The sequence below is a fragment of the Chrysochloris asiatica genome, unplaced genomic scaffold (assembly GCF_000296735.1).
Source record: "Chrysochloris asiatica unplaced genomic scaffold, ChrAsi1.0 scaffold00269, whole genome shotgun sequence".
In the NCBI taxonomy this organism is placed as follows: Eukaryota; Metazoa; Chordata; class Mammalia; order Afrosoricida; family Chrysochloridae; genus Chrysochloris; species Chrysochloris asiatica.
In genome coordinates, this window is record NW_006408787.1 from 748198 (window position 1) to 753117 (window position 4920).

Genomic DNA, 4920 nt, shown 5'->3' on the forward strand with positions numbered 1-4920 from the left:
TGATTGTGAGGGTTGAAAATGTAAAGGTATACGTTTTGTAGCAAAAGGAGAGGAGTGATTGACTTTGCAGTCTAGGAGCAGAGGTCCCAGGACCATCAAGGAAGAAGAGCAGAAAGCAGGACCCTATCCAGAGAAACAGTGATGCTAGAGATTGAGGCAGACACAATGACATGGAGAGATAGAGCAGCTGGGGACTTTAGATCCAGAGAGGGAGATGGGCTATGTGCTGATGATGGGGGGCGGGGGGGGAGGGCACGCTTGCACAGTATATCATTTCTTTGGTTGATGATGTACAGAGGGGATTGCAACAATGGCAATGAAACGATATATGATAGGATGAATGTAAAGCTAATGTTCTCCCATGTAAACTATCACATAATTCACGATAAAACATTTTTTAAAAATTTTAACTTGAATGCTGCTCTTCAGCTTAAAGAAATAGAAAGATTGTGAATGACAGTCAAAATCCCAGGTAAAAGATCTATGAGGTTGCAAATAAAGATCCAGAAATTGTTTTTGTACTTTTGCCAACAGGGAAGCTTTCAATAATAATGAGTGGTCAATCGAGCCTTTTTTATCAGTTCATTCTTCATGAAACACTTCGAGATGCTAATAATCTTCTTGTGAATTGTGCACACGAAACAGCATAGTGGAACCAAGGCAAATATAAAAGGTGAAAGGAAGTACATTTATAACAATGCCAGAAAACACATGCCGATTTATCTTGTGCCTCCTGTTCTCACTCTTCATTTAAAGAGATTTTAGCAGACTAGTTTTAATCTATGCAAAGTTAACAAACACATAAAATATCCAGAAATCTTAGATTTGGCTCCTTTTCGTATCCTTAAATGCAAGAATGTGACTGAAAAAAGTACATGGGTACTATGTTTGAACCACAAGGTGGGCGGTTCAAGCTCACCAGCTGCTCCTTGGAAATCCTATACAGTGTTGCTATGGGTTGAAGCCAACTTGCTGGCACTTAACAAAAACAACAACAGATTTCTTATATGGGGTCGTTGAACACAGTGGCACCAAGGTCTGGATATTATACTGCCTATGCCAAGGCAAGAACTACAAACAGCAATCTCTCTATTCTTGTTCTCCAGGGTGATATTCCCCAAGATTGTAAAACAGAATCAACTAAAGGGCAGTGGTTTCATATCAGTGATACACTTGTGCAAGCTGCTTGTACAGCTAAAATACTAAATTCACAATTGGACCTCCTATATTATAAGAGAACACTATTAAAATTTCAAAAAGTGCTTTCTCTATAAGAATGTTAGTGACTTTCATAATGGCTGTAATAATAACAATAATAAAATAAGTGAAGAGCAACTGTTGTTGTTGTTGTTGTTGTTGTTCAGTGTCATCAAGTCAATACTGACTCATAGCGACCCTATGCACAACAGAATGAAACACTGCCCAATCCTGTGCCAACCTCACAATCGTTGCTACGTTTGATCAATGCTTCTGCCATTGTGCCAATTCATCTCATTGGGGTCTTCCTTTTATTCTCCAACCCTCCACTTTACCAAACACAATATCCTTATGTAGGGACTGATCCCTCCTGATAATATGTCCAAAGTATAAGAAAAGAGGTCTGGCCATCTTGGCTTCAAAAGGAGCATTCTGTCTGTACTATCCAAAACAAATTGGTTTGTTATTTTGGCAGTTCATGGTAATTTTCATATTCTACTCCAACATCATAACTCAAATGCATCAATTTTTATCCAGTTTTCCTTATTCACTGTTCAACTTCCACATGCGTATGAGGTTATTGAAAATGCCATGGTTTGGGTTAGACACATCTTAGTCCTCAAACTGACAGCTTTGCTCTTCAACACTTTAAAGAGGTCTTGTGTCATAGATTTGTCTAATGCAATGTGTCATTTGATTTCTTGACTGCTGCTTCCATGAGTGTTAAGGATTAATCAAGCAAAATGAAGTCTTTGACAACTTCAAACTTTTTTTCCATTTATATGGTTGTTGTTTATTGGTCCAGTGGTGAGGATTTTAATTTTCTTTACATTGAGGTTCAACCCATACTGATGGCTATGGTTTTTGAGTTCTCTTTGCTTTCAGCAAGCAGGGTTGTATCTTCTGCATATCACAGATTATTATTGAGTCTTCCTATAATCCCGATGTCATGTTCTTGTTCATAAAATCCAGCTTCTCAGATTATTTGGTCAGCATATAGATTGAATAAGTATGGTAAAATAATTCAACCCTGAGACACAATTTAAGCCTCAATTTAAACCACTCAGTTTTCTTAGGTTCATACTTCATACATTCTGTGTTCTGATTATTAACAGATGATTGCAGCTATTTCTCCCCATTTGGTTTGCGTACCATCAGGAAATGAAAGTCCCAAAACCTTTAGTCCATTTGCTTCATCATGGTAAATTCTAGTTGGAAGAGGCAGTTCTTCCCTAGTTGCATTTTGATGCCTTCCAACCTAAAGTTAGGGGTTCTTCATCCAGCATTATATCTGACAATATTCTTGTGCCATTCAGCATGTTTCAATATTCAGTATTCTGGAGCTATCCAACAGCATTTCACTGGTAATTCATAAAGTTTTCTTCAGTGGCTGAAATTCAGAAATATTTCCCCTCTTCTTCTGAGTCTTTCTTAATCTGGAAACTCAGCTGAAACCTGTCCACCATTTGTGACCCTGCCTACATTCAAAATACCAGTAGCATAGCTTCCAGCATCATAGCAACATGCAAACCACTAAAGTGAGGCAACTGATAGACAACTGGTAGGACCTGCCTGCTAATTACCCAAAACATGTTAAAAATCATCATATCAGCTGATCACAAACAAGTAATAAAGCACAGCAAAAATCAGCCTAGACACGAATAACCACAAAGCTATTTCAGAGACTTCTGAGTTAAAAATGTAGCATAACCATGGCTATAAACTATTAATTTTATGTTAATAGTCTTATTAATCATTGTGTGCCATCAAATCAACCAACTCATTTTGGTGCTGTTGAGTCTGCACCAACTCATAGTGATGTTATGCACAACAGAATGAAACATGGCCTGATCCTGAGCCAACCTCACCATTTTTGCTATGATTGAACCCATTGCTGCTGCCACTGGACCAATCCATCTTGTTAGGGGTCTTCCTTTTTTTCACTGACTCTCCATTTTACCAAGCATGATGTCCTTCTTCAGGAACTCTTTTTTGTTGTTAAGTGCCGACGAATTGATTCTGACCCATATTGTTGTTGTTGTTAAGTGCCTTCGAGTCAGTTCCGACCCATAGCGACCCTGTACAGAGTTTCCAAGGCTGTAAATCATTATGGGAAAAGAAAGCCTCATCTTTCTCCCATGGAACAGCTGGTAGTTTCAAACTGCTGACCTTGCAGTTCACAGCCCGATTTGTAACCACTATTGCTACCAGAGCTCCTTAATGACCCTGTATATAGGGTTTCCAAGGAGCAGCCAGTGAGCTTGAACCACCAACCTTGCAGTTCAAACGACTTTGCAGTCTGACCCATTAGCCCACAGCACAACACCAGTCCCTCCTATAACATGTCTGAAGAATGAGAGATGAAGTCTGGCCACCCTGGCTTCTAAGGAGAATTCTGGATGTACTTCTTCCAACATAGATTTGTTTGTGAGTTTTTTTGTTTTTTTTTTGAAGTCTATGATAGTTTTAATATTCTTCTTTCACATCCTAACTTAAATACATTAATTATTCTATGATCATCCTTATTCACTGTGGTACTTTCACATGCATATGTGGTGGTGGTAGTTATGTGCTGTGGAGTCGGTTCCAACTCATAGCACCCCTGTATAGAGCTTCTAAGGCTGTAAATCTTTATAGGAGCAGAAAGCCTCATTTTTCTCCCACAGAATGGCTGGTAGTTTTGAACTGCTGACCTTGAGATTAGCAGCCCAATTTACAACCAGTGCACTGCCAGAACTCCTTTGAACATGCATATGAGACTATTAAGTATACAATGGCTTGGGTCCACCTCCCTACATCCTCAAACTGACATCTTTGAAGTTAGCAGCTGCTGACTTTGAGGTTATCAGACCACCAATTCATAACCACTATGCTACCAGAGCTCCTTTTTACATGCATATGAGGCTATTGAAAATATCATGGCTTGGGTGACACGAATCTTAGTCTTCAAACCAAAATCTTTGCTCTTGAACACTTTAAATGGGTTTTGTACAGCAGATTTGCCTAATGCAATACATCATTTGATTTTTTAACTGCTGCTTCCATGAGTGTTGATGGTTGATCTGAGCAAAATGAAGTCTTTGACAACTTCAATCTTTTATCCATTTATTTTGATGTTGTCTATCAATCTAGTGTGGATTTTTGTTTTCTTTACATTGAGGTGCAACCCATACTGAAGGCTGTGGTCTTCATCCGAAAGCATTTTAAGTCCTCTTCCCTTCAGCAAGCAAGGTCATAAGCATCTGCATATCACAGGTTTTAAGTGAGTCTTCCTCTAATTCTCTTGCCATGTTTGTCCTCATATAATCCAGCTTCTTGAATTATTTGCTTAGATTGAGTAAGTATGGTGAAAGAATGCAACTCTGGAACACAACTTTTCTAATTTTAAACAATTTGGTGTTTCCTTGTTCTGTTCAGACTACCTTTTGGTTTATTTACAGGTTCCTTCTGAGCAACATTAAGTGTTGAAGAATGTTCATTCTCCTCAATGTTGTCCATAGATTGTTATAATTCCATTGCTATGTCATTGTTAGGTGCCTTTGAGTAGGCTCTGACTCATAGAAAACCTATGCACAACAGAACTAAACACTGTCCAGTACTGGGCCATCCTCACAACTGTTACTACATATGAGCATATTGCTACGGTCATTGTGTCAATCCATCTCATTGGGGGTCTTACACGTTTTGACTGACTTTCCACTTTACCAAGCCTGATGTCTCTCT

General features: G+C 38.8%; 1 pseudogene; it reads left to right on the plus strand.

The window, feature by feature from the left end:
* Positions 1–1274, plus strand: part of LOC102810820 — a 46251-nt pseudogene extending 44977 nt beyond the window's left edge.
* The last annotated feature ends 3646 nt before the right edge of the window (positions 1275–4920 follow it).